Consider the following 21062-nt stretch of genomic DNA (forward strand, 5'->3'; position numbering starts at 1 on the left):
TGGCAGGTAGTTTTGGGTTGGGTTTTCCTGGTTGATGCTTGCTTTTGGCATTCTTTTTGTGGTGGTGGGATGTGAATGTTCAGCTTTCTGCCTGTGCAGCACCCTGGGTCATCTACTGGGGAAATGAGACCAGCACAAGTGCCCATGCAGACAGGAAGTGGGACATACGCTCCAGCTAAGGGAGAGAAGAAGAGGAAGTCATGTGAAGCACTGCATCACATGAGTTAGACTGTTGTTGAGCTTCATCTGTAGACATGGCCCTGCTAATCCATGCTAGGTGACTTACTAACTAGACTGGGTATCCACTGATGGGCTGCTTTCTTTGTTGCACATAGTGCAATCTGGAAGAGGTAGGGTGTCCATACATTTTAAACCCCACCCCTCCAGAGCTGAAAGATCTCAGCTGGAAAGTTAGCTGAGCAATAATATCAAAAGATCTAAAAGCATAGCCTGAAATAAGGGATTCTTATTCCCCCCTTCAAAAAAAGTTAATTAGCCTCTTGGTGACAGCCATTTCTTTTTCCATTAAGGAAGTTAAAGACCTGCAGCCTACCAAGTATTCTCCTGAACTACACACTCTAAAATAACACAAATAAGGGTGCCTACGAATGGGAGGAGGAAGAGGAACATGGAAAACCTTGTTTTCTTAATGTACACTGAAGGAAATTTATGAACTGAGCTATAAAAATTCTTCGAGGGGTCATCTTTAAGAAAAAGAAGGAACAATGAGGAAGCAATGCAGCACCTCTCAGATGCAATTTCCCTAGACAAAGAGGCATGCACAACACAAAGATTAGGCTCCCGCCGAGGGTCAGTGGCCAAAAAGCCGTCTTTGTAACTTGTAAACTGTCACTGGACACTTCAGCCTAAACTATTTCACAGCAGGCTGCAGAGGCAAACAATCAGGCACATTCTGATGCGTTTGGGTCCACAGAAAGGGAAGGAGCCAAGAGCCTGCCTACATTAACTGAAAGCATCCATTTCAGAGGATCCCATTACATTGTTACAACATTTGTCCAATTTGTACTGCAAATTGGACCCTGGTTTTGTAGCTGAGTGAAGGCGTGGTGTCAGAGGTTGGCCCACCCCCAACACCTCATGTCCAGCTGTTACAGACCGGACGGCAGCTGTAAATTAGTTTTACTCTTCAATAAACTGAAGCCAAGAGAACTGTCACCGAAGCCGTATAAAATGAGGAACAGAAGTTCAAGTTCTTTTCACACAGCATTCCACAAAAAGCCACAGCCCAGGCCTGGAAAGGTTTGGTTCATTTCTCATTGAACGGCTTGGTTTCTCCAAGCAAAAAACACCCTGTCTCTGTGCCTGTCTATGATTTTATTTCTAACAGCATCTTACTGCCTCGCACCAACTTACTTCACAGATGCCCACAAAATAAAATAAAAAAAAAGATGCAGTTGGTTTTCGTTAGTAACACTTCAGATTGCAGATTGTCTGAAGGTGAGAGACGGAAAATCAGACATAACTTGTCATCTTAACCAAGATATTTAGAACACAGCCTTTTAACTCCTGCCTCTAAGATACCCAATTCACAGAAAAGATGTCGGATGACTATGAAAAACAAAGTCTTTGGAGCAGGCACCCAAATCCACTGCTACATTAGTAAGCTGAATTTGGTCTACATCCATTTCTTCCCTCCACAGAGGATCTTTGCATGAGAACATAAATGGCACCACATCAACAACAGCTTCAATACAGAGAGCAAGCATTCTTTTGTGCTGGCAGGTACAAGCAACTCTCCTTCCAGCAAGGGTGGGATTCAATCTCTCTGGAAACTGAAGTGAGATCCTTTACATTGCAGGCAAACACGCTAACGCCTGGAGCAACTGCACAAAACCAACTACTTGTGCCTTCTTTATAAAAACAAACACACATGGTGACTTTCCAGGCAAGATCGGGTAGTTACTTTTATGATATGCACCTTAATAGCCTTAAAGCAAACAACAGACAATGCAGCCTGTTTTCTGAAAAGATTATCACAGCTGAGAGTTAAGAATAAGCCTAAGCAAACCTTCTGTACCTGCTGTCACCTAGCACCACTCAGATAAACAGCATGATCTGAAAAGAAACATAGGACACCTCCAATTTTGAAACAAGACCAAGGACACTGATATATCCCAATCCACTGCCCTATCGTGAAGGAGAGCGAGTAAAAATACCCCAGACTACTTATGGTACTCAGAGTACTCCTGGAACACTAAGAACCAAAATTGATAACTGTATGCATGCAAGACTTGAGATGTAGCCCAAACTCAAAACACACTCACAGCCTCTAGCTAGACCAAGGCACTCTCACAAGAAGTCATGTTGCTGCAGTTCATCTTGGCATAAAATTTTTTGCTGGCATAACTGCATTCTCTGCAGAGTTTTTTTTTTTTTGCTAGTATAGCTGTGGGCTGCAGTCTTATCAGTGCAGCTACGCTGGTATAAACATTAAGTTTGAAACAAACATGCTCCAAGATAGTTTTCAGGTAACCAGGAAGCATTTGGGGAGCAAATATGTTAGACGTGTTGGAGAGCAACAGCATTTACATCAACAAGGGGACGAGCAGCTGCACAGCCATATAACATAGCATGGTCACTACTTGTACTGGCCCTAAGGGACTGAGGCTGCTCAGGCTTGCTCTGCAAACTCTTCCAGACCTGTCCCAGAGCTCCGTTTTACTCGGGAGCACATCTTGTCTAATGGACTATGGCTAATTTATTTTACTTTTCTTCATCTTGTGTGACAAAACCACTTTTTTTAAACATATAGCAGTAGCTCTTCCCTGTAGAAATTTATTTACAAGGATGCAGAGAAACACAGGACTGGTATATGAAAACAGTGGCCTTGAGGACAGACAGGACACAGCACAGAGGAGTACAGGCACAGGACAGAGACAGGGCACTCAGGCCTCCAGAGACCCCGTGGCTATAAACAGCTCACTAAGGGTCTGGTGAGGAAAAAAGACAGACCAGGAGTCAGACAAGAGTGACTTTAGGAGCAACAAAGAAATGGGAACTGACATATAGAAATGGTACCATATATAGTACATCTAGATGCAACTCAGAGCTGTAGACCACAGAAGAAAGAAAAAATTGCAAAAGCACACTAATAGACATTCTAAAAACTTATTCCTAAATGGATCTCAGAGGCAGGAAGCAGAAACAGGCAACGTTGCTATCATACTCCTCCCAACAGAGGACTCCAGAAGGTAACATCTCAGTGGCACCCTCACCAGCAGCACAAAGCTGCTGATGTAGAGACTCAAAGCAGCGGTGGAAGGGTGAGTGCCACTGAAAGAAGAGCCAGAAATCACAGAGTGCCAGAGCATTTGAGTCGTGTTTCACAGGGTTGTTTTCCTGTAGGTAAGTATTCCAACTGCATTTTAAAAAGCTCCTTCATTCTCTTTAAGACCTAAATCTAGACTAATGAATCTTGAGCTTGACAGCTAAGATTTTTATTAAACTAACAATAAATCATTGGCTTCACTTACACATTATTTCCACACACAAACACAGTACTTCCTCTTCACCCATAAACAAGTATGCACCAGCGTGGGAGGAGGCCTCATTTTCTTCCCTCATTTTGCAATTCTGAAAAACATTATTAGTCTTTAGAGCACTACAAGAAAACTACAATAGAATAACAAAGTCTGAAACAGCCCCAGCTAGAGCAACCAAGTAGGCCATCTGAATGCATAATACTCTTCCCTGAGGGGGAAATCCTTGTTGCAGGGTGACCCAGTCAGTATTGTTTTGCACCAGAGTGAATTCCATGTATTTATATACATTCCTACGATGGCATCTAAATACAAAGAAAAAAAAAACAGCTAAGCAGTCACTGCCTATTTTCTATTTTCAGAAAGAAATTCAGGCATCACAGAAGGCATCTGATTTCTTTAAGAAACCCTATGAAAAGGAAGGAAGCGTGGCCAAGTCGATAAGCATCCCCACTCTTAGGAGTAGGAAGGGTAGGAATTTGGGTTGATTTCCTGGACATGGGCCCAGACAAGAGGAACACGAGCAGAGAGCAAGAACTGGGTCAAACTACTGAATAGTTATTTGTCCTAGTTTTCAAATACTCACTGAAGATACTCTTATCCAAGCCCAACTGCATCTGCGAGGGACATTAATACATGCAGAACTATTCAGATAAACTGTTCTGGAAAGAGGAAAAAACACCTTATACTGGCATAGCACCTTAAAAAAAAAAAAGAGAGATTGCATTCCAGAACAAGCTTGTTATCTTTCCTTAACAGAAATAAGTCATTCAGTATCATTTTGATGCAGAGACTAACTACTGCATTCGCAGCTGTGTCTGAGAGCCAAAGCAGCTCTTCAGACTCATCTGCCATGTACGGTCAGCCAGCCACCATAAGTACTGAGAGAATGCAGGCAAAGCTTCTCAGCAGAGATTCAGTGCTGTATAGAGAAGGCAAAGAAAGGCTCATCTGTATGCCAGGGATGTGTGTGGAAATCCAGCCAAGAACTCCATACAGGGGGTTAGGTATAAAGAGAACATAAATACTGCCAGATACACTACTGTGAAAGGAATGAAACGTTCTTAACAGTATTGACAGCATTGATAGTAATGGCACGGATGCTTTCAGGGAACGGAATAGACAGTGACAGAGGTGTAAATCCTAACAAAATAGGTGATAAACCATCTGTGAATTTATTAACATTAAAAGTGAAGTAAAAATCTTGGGTGACAACTGACCTGCCCAGAGAACAGTCCTGCTCTGACCTACAAAGAGAAGCAAGCAGCTGTAGCTAGGGAGACAACACTATGAAGTAATACAATCCTTGCACATACGAAATACAAAATCTGAAGTCTGCAATCAACAGTAGTTCAAACCTTTAACATCACATTTTGTACGTTTAGTACACGATCTGCTCATAATTCCGAATTTAGTATAGGATTTGCTTTACAGTAGAGAAGTTCCATTTAAAACAAGTTTTGACCACTCAAAATCCCAGCAAGATTTCAACATAGCACAAGGTTTCTCAATCTTCATATCTACAACAACAGAACACCACCCAAAACAACAACAGAGAAAACCAAAGACACACAGCATTTTCTGTTAGCCAAGCAAAGGTCACAGTTAGCAGATAGCAACCTTAAACACAGAAGGAAGCTGTACACGATGGAGCAAATAGCAAACCTTACAAATCCTTGCTCCAGAATGAGGATTCATAGGGAACAAGGGATAAATCCATGAAGGGATGTTAGGCATCAGAAGTCACTGCTAGCTCTACAAGTCCCTAAATAGCACTGCCCTCCAAAGACACCCAAGGAGCCAGTAGGCACTACCCTGATGACAAGTTGGAATGACTCACCTCCTTCCAGAGACTCCAACCAAAACACTCAATTTGCCTCAGTCTTGATTCTTAAGTGCAGATTAGGCAGTCGGTTAACCAATTAGGATTTTCAGCTTCTTCAGTGAATAGCATGCAGACTGTCATGCAGCACTTCGATGCCAGATCTCTACTGCCTCTAAAAGCGAGCGGGGGCTTAAGACAGAAGAAAAATAAGAAATAAAACACCTAAACACCCCAACAAATATCTGGCATGCTGTTGTAATTTTCCTTCTGAAGTAGAGAAGAGTGAGTATGGTTCAAGTCACACTGGAAACAAGTCTAACACCCAGTATTCCCAACCTCTGATTAGTTCGTATTGTCTGACAAACAGCTGTTACCTATGAGGAAGCACTGATCAATCTCTCACCTCACATTTGTCACTGGTTCTTGGGCTTTGCATTCAAATTTAGGAAGGTTACTGTCCAACGTTCCTATAAGGATGATGTGAAAGCAACATGCTTTTTAATCCATGCTCACTTAAAACCAGATAATAAGCTTACACAGAAAGGGCAAAATGCTTCACTTGTGTTATCGAGCACCTATCAAACACCTACAGTTGTTAACAAAATGCAAACGTCCCATTTAACTTAGAACCCCTTGATTCCTCCAAGACAATGACTCTGACTTAAAGGAAATTTTCTAAGTACATCTGAATAAGTATAAAGGTTTATCAGCACAAGACCAGGAGAAGTTAGAATTTTTTTCACCATCTCAGCTTGAGCACTCCCTGTAAGATGCTCAGCATAACTCTAGATATCACATATCTCAGCTAAACAAGTACTCATTAAAACTGATTTATTACTGTCAAATCCATTGACCCACATGTTAATCTGCCTCAAGTCACAGGGATGGTCAGAAAGGAGTTTCATCAAACCACATACAGCGCTGCTTTTGGTTTACTCAGGAGTTTGAAACTGGAGTTTAAGAGTGATCATCCACAACTAATATTGCAGCATGAAAAACAGCAAGAAATGCTTAAGACTTTTCCTGTAATTCATTGCCATTTTCTCTGCTTTGTTTGATGCCATGTTCTTAGACTCTGAAAACCACTAACAAAGTCTGAGTTTATCTTAGGATAAGATACTGGAATTGTAAAACACAGAGCACTCAAAAGCCAGCTTCAAGCTGACAGTCACTGCACCCCAGTGGCAGGGAGAACGTTTATGACTTCATACAGCCCACTTCACCCATACTTCACATAGTACACAAAGCAGAGAAGCAAGCTCATATGTTACACTTACTGCAGTACATCCAGTTAAGTGTTTTGTATATTCCTATACAAAGCTGAATACCCAACAGTTGTTTAAAGCCTTCTCAAAGAGCAGGACTGGTTCTCACTGCAGACCACTTGCTTCCTACTACAATCAACTCACCAGACCACTTACCAGGCAACCTAAGACTGTCAGCACAGCCCAACCAGAAATGTAAAGGCAAACAGAGGCTGAGGGCAAGCATGTCTCAGCACACAAGGTGCATGTCAGTGGCCGGACGGCCCAACAACACACCCACACAACTCTATCATTACCTGTCACATCCCCTGAAGTCGCAGTCCCAAATGCAAGCAGCAGTAATGCATATCTCCTGCACCTTTCCTTTTTATGTCTGCCTAGTAATTAACTTTAAGTGCCAGTAATTCCCAATTACTCCATCATTAGCATGACTAAATGCCATCCTATGATAGGAATTATGCAGCTACACTCTGGTCAACCCCAAACACCACCGTCACCTATGACTTTGAGTGTTGCAACAAATAATGCGCTTATAAACTGTTCATTTACAACAAAGGCATAACTTAAATTACCATCTCATTCTGGAGTCCCTTTGGTTTTAAATGAGAAAGTGTCCAAAATATCCTGTTACCTCAGAGCAGCGTGTTCAAGGAGGGAATACTGAGTTTTAAAGGAGTTTCAACCCCTACATAAGACAAAGCACTTCAGTCCCACCTGAATCTTACTGCTGTACATGCCCCACGTACTGCTAAAGGTACAGGAATGTGGAACTGTACGTCTTCAAGGATGACCACAGCCTGCACAAAACGCTCATGTGAGTCCTGCAGGCACATAAGCCCTCTGGCACTCACATAATAATGAACTAATGAAACGGAGCCAAGACATTAGTTTCCAGAGGAAAACAGTCATGGGTTCTGTGATCACGCTTTGTTTCTCACAATGACTTTACTGTGATGTGTAACAAGGGGCTGCTTTGAACTGCTTAACTCATACAGAAAAAGTCAGCTGGAGAGAGCTTGCCTTGAAGAACGAAAAACTAGTGTCCTCCTGCAAGCATCTTGCGCCACTTGTCCTATAGCATTTCAATACTCTGCCCCTCAAAATCAAAAGCAGAGGTTGCTTATCATCATGCAGAGCTGTACAGTTACATCAGCCCTGACCTTATCTGAGTTTTTTTGTTGTTTTTTCCTTAAGATTTGTTTCTTAGTATCACCCCAGACAGTCTTATGTATCATCTCCTTTTCCCTACCCTGACCGCACACTGGAGTCCTTCCAAATCAGTTGACATAACTGGCATTTTCAACAGCATCATGCGCTAGCTAGATACGTTGGTCAGAAACATTTTGCAACTGCTGTGAAACTTGGTCAGCCTCGCTCTCTGTCAAGGATGGGTTTAACCTGAAATGCCTTAATGATGGGAAACAAGAAATATCCTACCTGTACACTTCACACTGAAGAGGCAAGTCCAAATTTGAGGAGTTTTTACAGCTACAGTAGCTAAAACCAACAGACAATTCCATTTTGGCAAGATGGCCCCACTTGCTCAATCAATCATTAACTTCCGGGTTCCGGAAGTTATCAATTGTTCAACTATTTTCAATATGTTTGAACTATCAAATGTTTAACTATTGACCTTTCTTGTTTACGGTCCTGGCTGATGCAAGAACACAAAGGAAGCCATGAAAAATTACACTCTTTCTGGAGGACGATCTGCAACAAGAATCAAGCAAACAAACAAACTACCCACCTCTTTCTGCCTTGCTCAGGAGTTAAATGAGTAATTCATAATCCTCAACTAGTCAGAGAAACTTAGTACTCCTAATGAAAAATATGTTTGGAAATTGCCCTTTAATTACCTTACAAATCAAATCTAAGCTACCCAGCAACTTCCTCTGCTGCATTAGCAAAGCCCAGAAAAAAGAAAGGATTATTAGAACACATTCTTTATTAAACTATTTTAATAATGCTGCAGAATGAATAAGGATGCCTATTATTAAAAAGGTCACAGCAGGAAGTCAAAGAGTATTTGCACTTAAGCACAGACATTAAGGTTATCAGGACACAAGCGTTTTACAGCATCCTCCTCTTAGCTCGGACTATACAGGTCACAAAGCTGCCAAGTAAAGCTTTGGGTGACTTTGTTCTGCTTTTCTCAACTCACAGCACATCCACCTCAAAAAATAATCCTTTTTGTTCCCCACTGAAAGTACAGCAGGAAGAAAGCCAACGGTTGGCACTCTGTCACATAGCTACTTTAACAGTAGCTATTAATAGTCTCTATATTTCTACAGTCACATTCCCTTAAAAAATATGCCTATGGGATTAATACTAAGAACAGCAGAATATTGCTGTTATCAACCTCGCAATGCTACAATGCTGTTCTAGGAAACACATAAGGAGACACAAACCATCACTTAGACCAGAACAAATAAAGCCATCACCTGCAAAGCACGTGGTTTGTTGAGTGCAAAGGAGCTCTATCATGAGCCATAACATCAGGAAGCAGCAGGTTCTACCACCACCAACCTCCCCTCACAGCACTAGAACCTGACTATGCAATGCATGCCCACAAATTCCACCAGTCAAGACAGCAAGGCTTAAAGAACCGTCCAGTTTACCCTGGGCAAAAGCAACCCTAAAACTCACAAAGCAGTCCACCAGAAAACGCAGCAGGGGTAAAATCCTCATTGCAAAAGCATGCCAGAACTGTCAGCTGAGAGAAGCTGAAGTGCATATTCAGCAGTGCTTCAGGTCAGGTCCTACAAGCTATCTGCTTCCCTGTTCCAAAGGCTAAAATAACTTTCCCTGAAGGTAAAAGCTTGCCAATACTCTCAAGACTGATAACTGGTCTTGGCTATACTTTGCACTGCATGGGTCTTTAAAACAGCTCCAACTGCATCCTGGGAGACAGATCTTCTAGTGCAGGCAGGAATTTTATCCTTCAGTTTAAATCTTCTTGAAGCCAAAGGTGTCATTTGCTCTCAGAAGACAACTTCTACTGCCTGTGTTCGGTTACTCCATTTTCACCACAAGTTCTCCATTTCACAAAAGCTCAGGAGCCACGCACAGACACATTGGCTTGGTGCCTCCTATTACAGCAACAGGCCCCAGGACACATCGCGCACCAAGCAGTTTGTATGAGAAATCAGAGAGCAGAACTGCATGAAGGAAAAGTTTCATACATCAGAAAGGTCTGAGGCATGCTCCCTCTTAGGAACAGCCTGTTTACTCAAATATCCATAAACACCCCATTTACTAAATCACATGGCAACATTTTGAGGAGATTAGACTAGTCAAGCAACAAGCACGTGCACAAGTAAGGAGCTCAACAGCAGCCTCACCAGAATGGCATCATTAAAACAGAGAGAAGCCCACGAAGGACTCTCATCAGCAAAACCACACAGGAGAACTGCTTAGCATACCCAGCGATCGCCCCCAAGCAAATCTACAGCATATAAGCTGCCATCCTCTAAATCTTAAACAAGGAAGCACAATTGTCATCAGCTTTAAACAAGGAATTGCAGTCTCCGCAATCCTCTGATTGAGTGGGACCAAACAGGTTGAGGAAAACAACGTTTACTTTGGTTGAGACAGAGGGAAATGGGGTGAAAAACTGTGAAAAATAGCTTTCATGTACCTGTAAATCAACCTGAGCATGCCTTTAAATATATGCAGACAACCAGAACTGGTTTTTAAGAAATAACAGTTCACATTCAGAGTGGTGAGGTGCTGGCACAGGCTGCCCAGAGAGGTTGTGGATACTCTGTCCACACAGGTGCTCAAGACCAGGTTGGAACATGGTCTAGTACCAGATCTGGAGGGTGATGACCCTGCCTGTGGCAGGGGAGTTTGAACTTGATCCTTGCTGTCCCCATCAACCCAAGCCATTCTATGACTATGAATTCACCTCATATTGTCCATGTGCTACGTTGTAGTAGCTACAGATGTCCTGGTGCTATAAGCTGAGTTTTCAAGTATGATGAAAAGTAACCATTTTGAAATAAAACACTGCCAGAAAGAAGGCAAGGCAGAGCAAAAAAGGGAGCGTCCTTCCGCACAGGAGATCCTCACAGAAGTTTGTAATACAGCGTTCTGATGGCAACACTCATTTTAAGCATTCAGAACGGACTTCCAGTCCACCCCACAAGTTAATTGCCTGCTCTAGTCTACTGTTATTCAAGGTATCTCAGAGCCAGTGGTTACAGCACTGCCTATTCCAACACTGCCTTCCTGTAAATAGCGCTATTTTCTGTTCTCATAAGAGCATAATTAGCCCTGCTCAGAACAACAGCAGCTGGCACACCCCAGCAGACTCCACTGCACTTTCACAGCTGCTGAAAACTAGCTGAACCACACTGTAAGTTTTGCCACAACTCAACTGCAACGGCAGCAGTAAAAGCTGTGGCACATCCTTCCCAGAGAGGCCAGCTGCTTATTGCCACCCCAACTGCCACGCTGCGATGTGGTAACTGCTGCGTGCAGAATGACTGACACTGTGCCCTGAAAGTAAACCTTGATGTTTGTCTTCAAACTGGACTAAGACAAATATTTTATTTTTGCATCACACCATTGAGAAGAACTTTCCAGAAAACATATGTACTTACTGAGCAGCTCAGGTTTACAGTTACCTAATAATAAAAAAGCCTGAGTCTCACTGAGCTGTGGCCAGATGGAAGGCAAGAGGTCGTTCTTTCCAAAGCTCTGCAACAGTAACTATGTGGAAATAACTTCTGCTTCTGACTAATTTACATCCTGACCCACAGCATTCTACTTCAAAAATAAAGCATTCTGGTGGCTGGACCGTATTCACATAAACAAGCTGAAGTTAAACATGTTTTCAGAAACCTTTTCTCCAAAGAAGCAAAACAAGTGCCAAGTTTGTCACCACATTCTTATTTCTTAAGAAACAATTTCTTGGTTGAACTCGCCTTGATGAACCTATTACTTTAAAAAGCAAAGACGGAGGGTCACTGTGCCAGGTACAACCAGCTGAAATAGCACGTCCTGTAGGAAGAACTTTGAGCTTTATCAGAGGATGACAACACAGAGCAGCAGCCCTCTCCTTAAACACTGTCCCAAGTACGTTTTTGCCATCACTACCAAGATCTTGTGCAAGAACATCTTTTCAAATCTACCCACACTGTCTGCCAGAAAATTCACTGAATGACTCAGACAGGCTTTCAGATCATAAATACTCGGATTTACTATTTCCATTTCAGAACTGCTTCTATTTAAACATTTGAATCACTGATGGCATAACAGCAAAAACAACCGCCTGAAGTTTCTTTATCAAGATTTTCCTCATGCGCAGACAGCAACTTCACTGATAAAAGAAATCTTTGTTCCCCTGCACAGCATCCTGGACAATATACTTACACAACCAGAAACCTGAAAAAAAAATCACACTTTAAGAGCCTAATATTGAGAATTTTTGTGCAGGAAAGCTTGACGGCTCCTTGGATATTCAACAGAAAGCAAAAGGTACCAACAGAGATCCAAGCATTACGATCACTGGCATTACATGCCCTGCCAATTCCCATTCGTTTTCCTTCATAACAAATCAACAAAATCTCTTGCCTCAAGCAAGTGCAGACTTTCCGAAGCCTGGCTTTTTCACCCGGTATCCAGGAGCTGGGCTCAGGACTGAGTCTCACCCACAACTGTCCCAAACTCCACTCCCTGCCCACTTGGGCAAACTCACCAACAGCACCAATGCTCCTCAGCAACTTGTCACAGATTGGAGCGATGAAGCAGAGTCCTGCTCTCACTCAGCTGAAGGCCTGATGCAGTGTAAGCTCCTACACCCATCCCATTTTACGGCATGATTTTGACACACTGGACAAAGCTGGGTTGCAGCTTTTAGCTCCGCCACTGCCCATTCTGATTCAGTTTCTGCACTAGCAACTGCTCCCCAGGGTTTTCACAATGAAGCTGCCAACAGCCTTACCCACAGGTTTATTTAAAAATATTTAGCTCTCAGCTCAGAGCAAGGAGTCATTGCTGTTTTAAGCAACTAACTGTATATGTTCAACACAACAGTGAGCTTTCTACAAACTGCCCACTAAGGCATACAGCGTTCACACAGGATCAAGTGTCACAGGACAGCTGAAAACGACACATTACATGCCCTCTCTGTGAGGTAAGAGCAACAGCATAAAATGGTTGTAACTGGAACTGGCTGGTACCCCTACAGGAAAGGAAAAAACCTAAAACACAGTCACTTCCCCTTCTAGATAGGCAAAAACTAAAGATAAAAAAGAGAACAGGCAGTGTTTTATGACTGGCTGCACCCATAGCTCCATGACACGCAGCTCTGTCAGTCATTTCTGAAATTGCCTCACTAAGGAGTTCCAAAAGGACTGTGCAGAGGGCTCTGCAGCGATCTTGGGAGAGACTCACGAAGAGTGCAGCCAAAGCACAACCTGGAATTCAGCACTCCTGGACACTGCAGCCAGGCAGCAAACACAGAGCTTAAGTTACACTCTGGGACCTCGCCAGCTCATGTCCAGTACAGTGTGCCCAGAGGACACACAGCTGACGTTAAGGCCCATGTTAAGGAATAACAGTTTGAAACAGGACAGCTCAAGCACCTCAAGAATTCGGCACAGGACTAAGACGCTGAAGTGTCTTTAAATAAGGAATAACATCTATGTTTTTTCTGCTATGTGACAGGTGCATGTTTACATACACAGAGTGACAAAGTCCCTACTCCAAAGAAGTTACAGTTTCACTTGAAAGGTTTTCCTCACACAAGTGCTAACCCACTAAAGCCACTGAACCAACTGACTTAGGAGGTTAAAGCAGATCAAGGAAAAAAAGCCCCACAGGCTGCTCGAGGAGCTCCCTAGGAGCGGCAGCAGCTGTCACTGGGCTTTGGCCTCCAGCTGATTACCATCTCTCTTCTCATCCCCGACGCACAGGAGACGAGTGCCTGATTAAACCTCAGAGGAAAACAACTTGTGAAGAAGTTAATGAAATAAACTCCCACTTGGGAATATGCGGATCGCGGCCGCGCTGCCGCCCGATTCCAGCGTTCCCTACGGCTCAGAGCCGATACACACACACCGGGCATGCAGGGCAGGGCCCCCACGGACCGCGCTACGCTTTTCCCCCCTCCGCCCGAGGACCCCGCAGCCAGCTCTCCGCTCCGACCAGCAACAAGTGCCCTGAAGCCGAGCGCAGGACGCGCTCCCCCACTCCCGACCCACCGGCGGCCGCGGGCCTACTCCCTCAGCCCCCTCTGAACGCCGCCCCTCAGCGCCACGAGCGCCGACCTGGCGGCTCCGAGCGCAGGCCCGCTCCCCGCACCCACCTCGCGCCCTCCCGGCCCCACGGCTCACCTGGCAACGGCCGGCGCCCGCCCTGGCGCCCGCGAGGTGCCGCCGCCGCCCCGCGCCGCCCCCCCTCTCCTGCTGCTATCGCTACCGCCTCCCGGTCCTAGCGCGTCATAATCGCACGAGGCCGCCGCCGCCAATCAGCGCCGCCCCTCCGCGCATGCGCGCCGCGCGCCGGAAGGAAGGGCGGCCAGCGCGCCTCGACGCGTCTTGGGGGTGCAGGCGGCCGTTGTCCGGGAAGGGAGGGGTGAGGGCGCCCCCCGGCCGCCGGGAGCCGGCTCTGATTGGCGGTGGCGTTTCGGCGGGCTTTTGTTCTGTGCCGGCGCCGTTAGCGTGGCGCGGGCGGTTGCGGCCGGTGGCATCCTCAGACAGCTGCCTGCAAACGTTGATGCAAGCAAAATCACGCCTGTAAATCCGTGTTTGAAACGCTGGCCCCCGGATACCTCCCAGCTTACGACAAGCATTCCTTAAAACCTCGCGTGCAAAAAAAGCCATCTTGCCTCCTTCAAAACAGTTCCCGTCTGACGCAGTCATTAATATCTTCAGGGTGTTGAAGGGAGCGACGTTGCTGCCACCCACCAAATCGGGCCCTCCTGCCTGTATTTACAGCTTCATCAGCCTGAACGCATTCTGACAGCGCAACAGAGAGGAGCAGCTGCAGTGTCTGCTCCCGGCTCCACCCTGCCATGAACTATTTCCTGCCCCGTGTTTCAGTATTTCGTCTGTAAAATGGCACTAATGAATTTGGGTTATTACTGAGCTCCGCTGGCAAAAAATAAATGCACGGTAAAACTACATGTCATTTTCATCTGTCACTTCCTGTCACTGTAACTTAATGCGTACTCAGCCAATGGAGAGGGAAATTGAGACAGGAGCACTGTTCCATTAAATATTAAATAAACGGAATTAAAGTGGTTTATTCTGGTTCAAAAGCCTGTAAAACAAAAATAACCAAATAAATAAATAACAATCAAAAAGCAAAGCTGTGCTCTGCCATACAGAGTAAACCACTCATTTGGAAAGACGAATTTCAAAAAACTGAGTTACGTACTTCTTGGGCGTTTTTAGGTAATTCCTAGAGTTCAGAGCATTAATATGCCATATTCGATGCCTTCATTCCTTCTCTGAATGTTTTTTGTTCTAAACACAGTCCTGCACTTTGTGAAAGTAGGAAGCTCATTAGTTAACTCTGTTATTGTTCCTGAGCGAGAGGGAGCAAATTTGCCTGTGGTAAATGAAAATCAGAATGACGACAGTGAATTGCAAAGTGGCTGCCACTGTAAAGCCCTCAGCTGATGTTTTCTCAGCCAAAGAAAGGGACTGGCTGAACATTGGTGCTGGCCGTGAACAAAGCTGGGCTACAGTCAGCTCTGGCACGTCTGTGACATTCAATGTGACACTAGCTCTATTCCACATCTGTTTGGTTTTGTTTTGTTGTTGTTGTTTTCCCTGAAAGGCATCACTGTAATGTGTCCTTGCGTGGTAATGCTTCATTCTGTTCATACTGTACTGATCACAATGCTCTGGCGATCACGCAGAAGTCTGACACAACTATATGGCACTCTAGGAACAGCCAAAAGACAAATCATGATTCAGAATAAAGCTACCCTAGAGTAAGGAAGAGCTGTACATTTTTCTTACAGGATATGCCTTATTTCAGCAAGCCTTTAAACTGCTTCATCTCCACTGGCAAAACATCTGCTGTCTCCTGTGCTCCCCAGGATGGCTGCAACCCTGTGACACCAGCACTGGGCAGCGCTAATGAGGACAGGGCCTGGGGGCAGGGGGCAGGCATTACTGTTTTTCCTGCCCCCTAGTGAACCTTTGCCTGCTCATTCTGTTTGCATTTCCTTACAACAGTCTTCCCTATCTCATGCTCATCGCGTGCTCTGGCAGCGTGCCGAGGGGTGGTGCTCACTGCAGCAGCCAGCATGATGGCTGATGGCAATGCCATGGGGCCATCAAACCCAGCTCCCTCTGGAGACATAGTGTGGGAGGTAATGTGGCATTCAGGTGGCCAACCTGATTGTCATGTTTCTCCCTTGTGGGCAGTGTGTCCCCTGAGTCACCACCAGGCCATTTCAGTGGAAGCCTGCTCTCTGAACATAACCCAGGTCCAGCCCGCCAGTCCCAACTCCTCGAGAAGAATAAATGAAATGCAAAGAAGAGAGAGGCAGAAATTAATGAGCTCTGGCTTGAATTGTAAGCTCCCTCAGTGAGGAAGACAAGAGTGATGAAGCTGTGAGGATAAAAATAAGGTGGCAGCAGTGATATCTTACCATAAAGACAGAACAACCACAACTATTAATGGGATTCCACAAAGAAAAGGAAAACTGTATGATGTCTTGGAGGCTTCCCAGTCCCTTCCTGGACACTGCTGAGAGCAGGAAAAATCGAAGCAAGGCTCCCTCTTAAGTAAAAAGAACAAATCACTTTAAAAGGTAAGCCTTGCTTTGTTGTTCTTCCAAAATGACATTACAAAATAATGGAAGTAAGGAAGATAACAATTTGGTAACTTCTCTTTCTCTATGTGCTATGCAGATGCATTGCCATGGGTGTGCCAGCGGGCAGCCCTGTTCTCTGCCAGTGTGCAACAGAACTGGCACCACTACACCTGAAGGACTTTTGTGTAAACCTTCATGCCTATGGTGCCCAGCAGATGCACAGCCCTGCCTCACTGGCCGTTAAGGCCCTGGTCTGAGTGACTCTGGCATTGCCAGCTGAAACCGTGCGTGTGAGGAGCTGGCCTCCCATCACATCCTATCACATCAAAGGAGGGCTGCAGGCATTCTCTCACCACGCTCTCAGAGCTGAGGCAACACTCAGATCAGTGCTTAAGCAGGGAGTATTTCTTCTAGGGGTGGTTGTGTTGGACAGGCACGGCTGTAATGCTACATCTTTTCGTGTGGAAAGGGAAAGAATGCTTTGGCTTTCCCTCTTACAAGGAAATGGACAGGTGGCAAAGTTCAAATTAACAAATAGACAATGTATTGTGGTGGCAAACAAATGAAATAAAACCAAATAACTTTCTTGGCACACGTCCCCTGTACGCTCCAGCTGCTTTTCCAGGCTTTTACACAATATCTAGTGGTTAAATACTATAGTTTTCTCTGGAAAAGGCAGAAGTTCTTTTTTATCACAAGGCAAGAAACCCACAAGCCCTTTCTCCGTGTGCCTCACTGCGAAGGCATGCAAATTCTGGCTACTATCAGGTAAATTTTCCAGATTCCACTCACTCAAGTGAAGACTGAGCCCTAGTTCTGCTAGCTTTAATAAACCCCTGCCTTGCTTTCCATTGTATGGCTGCTCACCTGTGCGGTGAAGAAATAAAAGAAAATGCTTCTCCCAGTTCACAGAAGCAGGAGAACTCCTGACCCTACTGTTTGTTCCCCTGTTCTTTCTTTGAGGAAATGCTACGAGTAGGCCATGCCCTTTTGTATCCTAATGCAAAAAATAGATTTCAACTGTCATTTAAACAAAGCTAAGAAAGAAGAGAGAACAATAACAGCTTCAGGCCCTGCAGGAGAGTTCTGACAATGGGTAATTCGACAGGAAGGCACGAGCACGCTGTGATCATTGTATTATACGGTGGGTTTTTATTACTGTTATTCTGGGATTTACAACGGCTTATCATGATTCTTTTTGTCCCTTCTGGTATGTGTCCTGTTGGCCACAGAAATCTATTTTGCTTATCTTTGAGGCTGGTTATATTTAGACTTCAGAGCTGGCATGCTCATGACATGGCCCAGTCCCAAAGCCACCAGCTCTCTGCACTTGGAACTGGAGCTGGGATGCTTGATGGTCTGCATGCTTGCTTGATGGTCTGTGCATCCGTCAGTCCTTTTGCATGGGGTATAGGTGCCCACACCACCTTGGCAAAGAGTCAGAGCATGACCAGGATTTGTGGACCACAGTTCATGTACCTCTGGGACCCATGGTTTAGATGTAGCCAAAGTCTAACTTTGAGAAGGGTTCCCTTTGATGAGAACAATATTAGAGCAATATCTACCAATTGTCTGCTGCACAAGAAGTCTTTCAGGGCCTGCCATCCAGTGGACTTTATTTCATAGCGTATTTTCTACAAACTACTTCATCTGACTGTAGTTAATGTCATTAAATAAAAGCTAAATGAAAATGAATGCCCATGTAAGCAGCTGGTTACGGACAACCTTGGGACAGATACTTGAGAAATGCCCTTTAGTCACTGGAAGGTATTTCTCCTTGAGGAGTTCTGCGTATGTGTCAGCTGATGAAAATCCTGCCTGTATTTCTGTAGCCACAGGTGATTAGGAATTGCTCCCATGGCGTAATTCAAACCTACCAGGCTTCTCCCAGGACAGTTCAAGTGAGCAGAGAGAGACCTTTACACATTTGATTGTATATGACTGAACAAGATCTGCTTCATTTGTGCTTTATCAGGGCTATGAAACTTGGGTGTGTGTAGACAGCACGAGGTAAACTTAAACTCCAAGTCAGGTTCAGCGTTGCTGTTTCCCGAATTGCAAAAGGCAGCAGTCTGTCGGTTACACTGAGCTCTGGGTAGGCACAGACTTTTTGGAGAGAAAAAATAGGAACCTCCAAACAATGCAAGTGGCTGAGACTCCAGTGGTGTTAAAAGGTTTGTTAACATTCTCTCCCATCCCTGCCATTACCTTTTTTATTATAATTACTAGTAAATTAAAGTTTCAGTTTGTTCTGTGGTCAGCTGTTGCTTAGCTTACTTTGCAGCAGACTGTACTAAGGCCTCATTCATTCACCTTATAACTTACATATTACCAACCAGTTGGAAAATGATGACAGATTAGCATCCTGTTCTGCTCCGTTTAGGAGCTGATGTTCAGTGACTCGCAATAACTGCATATTTGCATAGTGCCTTTAATTCCAAAATATTTTAGTTTTACATGACTTACGGGTGGTCATTTCTATCAGCCTTGAAGTGCAGCGACTTCATGGCTGGAATGTGGCAGTCAGTTACCGGCACACACTATAAAATAGCACATTGTATGAATATCTTATCCATATGAAACTGTAAAGAGAATTTAAGCAGGCAGGTATTTGATTCACAAACCAGGCTACTATCCCTAAGCCTTACTCTTACTACAAGATATTCAAAGGCCACAAAAACAAGTTATGTGCTTCACCTCTGTTTTGTAGAACAGCCTTTCCTTTCTGAGGCTCCTGTGTGCCCCCAAGCCACCACTATGCATCAGAAAAAGGAGGTATTCTGTTCCTTGTTTTATATAGGAGACTGGAGAGTACAATGCAAAGGAATGAAGCTATTTGAAGACTACAAAGTAGGTCACTGGCAGAGCTCAGAACGAAGCTTAGCTCCTCATCCCCACATCCCTCTACAACTCTGCATACCTAACAAGACACAGCTTCAAACCCATCATCTTTGAACTTCCACGGTAAAGAAGCAGTTCTGCTAGTTTACTGTCTGACTTTCTTTGGCTTTACATCAAACTGAACATGCGTGTTCTTACTTTATACTTACTGCCACCCTGAGGGGATTGGTTCTGTGATGGGTTGAGACTATAGAAATTAAGTTTTAAGTTAGCGCATAGTGGAATCACATTTTTGGATACAAAACTCCCAGAAAGAAGACTGAAACTTAGGTCTTGTAAAACAAAAACAACAACAACAACAACAACAAAAAAGGGGGGCGGTGGGTGCAAGGGAGAAGGTGGGAAAGAATGGTCACTTCTATCTCTATATATGGTCCCAGTCCAGTAGGAACTACTGGCTCGGAGCAGGCTGCCCGAGGTCCAGAGTTCTGGGACAAATAGCCAAAATCATCGTTTTTCCATCCGGAAACAATTTAGGGTGGAAAAAGAAGGACATACTCAGGGACATCCAGATGAATAGCAGTCCCTAACAATGCCAACTTTTCCGCTCTCGAAGTTGTTTACACCCACAAAATTAATTGTGGTGCCAAACGGCAAAGAGAGTTGGGACTCCCTTAAATGTGTGGTCTTCATTGGGAAGGCCAAGTGAAATCATTTGGAGTTATTAGACACATTAACAATGCCTGAGGGTGCCGTATACAAATAGCTGACACCTTCAAGGACTGATGCAATGAGGATGGACAAGAACATGAAGTGAGGATGGTGGGAGGAGAGGTCTTTTTAGATGCATCCAAGGTAGAGCAAGTTTTATTGCTGGGCTAGAAACATATAGTATCCCAGGAGTGAATAGCTCACACATTTGATCTGATCTTGGGCTCGGTCCAGCTCCCACTGAAGTTTAATGGGAGTTGGATCAGGCCATTGCACTCACATTTTTTCCATGCATGGAAAACTATTTCCGTTACTTTGAATTACAATACCACTGGCTTTGGATTTTATATAATAAAATAAATCTAGGCCAGTGTTTATATTCCAAGAAACTGCATTCTGGGATGCCAGCAAATATATTGCCTGTTGGATTAAAAAAAATAAAATAAAAATGGGACGCATTGGTTTAAAAAAACAGCGGCTCCTAATTATTAAACATAATTTTTCTTCCTTCTGCTTTTCTGGACTCCTCAAATATTTGAAGTATGAAAGGTACATATAAATTCTTCTCTGGTGGTTGAAATGGTGGAATCTGTAAAACTGCAATACTTTATAAGAAACAGAGGTTTAATAAAAAAAATAATAATAATCTTCACGACTGCCCCTTTGCTTATTGGCATATTTTGTGCATTTTAAAATTTATAGTTAGAAACCCCCTTGGAATGCCAGTAAGAAAGAGGATGTATATTAGCAAAGCCTTGCATTTTTGGGACCGTCCTCTCCTGATTGTTCTCTGACTGCAAATGAACTCGGCAGATGCCATGAGGCTAGTAGTCTCATGCTAGAAACAGCATTTGTTCTCTGCTTCATGAATTGGACTCCAAAGCAGTAAGACTGGGTAGCAGGTATCGGTGATGACTTCTGCTCTGGGACAGTTTTCTTACACTCTTATATACCAACAAAAAGCGTGCAAAAGGCTTCGAGTGGTGAACGTAATCCCGGGGTCAAACTTACCTGCAGTTAGTTTATGCTGGGGGAGAGCAAGGCCCCTGGACTCTGAAATACAAAGCAGCAAAATAAAGAGCCCCCAAAAAGAATAAAACAAAACCACACGTATACACAAGCAACAGAGAGAAAGAGGGTTC

At 44.2% G+C, this 21062-nt stretch overlaps 1 protein-coding gene across 1 annotated transcript in view; it reads right to left on the minus strand.

Moving 5' to 3' along the window:
• The window catches only part of ADIPOR2 (adiponectin receptor 2), a 38522-nt gene extending 24507 nt beyond the window's left edge, over positions 1-14015 (minus strand). The window contains exon 1 of the mRNA XM_065742593.1: positions 13931-14015. The gene's annotated coding sequence lies outside the window, so the exon portion shown is untranslated. The remainder of the gene's footprint in view (positions 1-13930) is intronic.
• Between the last annotated feature and the right edge of the window lie 7047 nt (positions 14016-21062).

Source organism: Cyrtonyx montezumae, unplaced genomic scaffold (assembly GCF_038088225.1).
Source record: "Cyrtonyx montezumae isolate F1298 unplaced genomic scaffold, pur_monq_1.0 scaffold_3, whole genome shotgun sequence".
In the NCBI taxonomy this organism is placed as follows: Eukaryota; Metazoa; Chordata; class Aves; order Galliformes; family Odontophoridae; genus Cyrtonyx; species Cyrtonyx montezumae.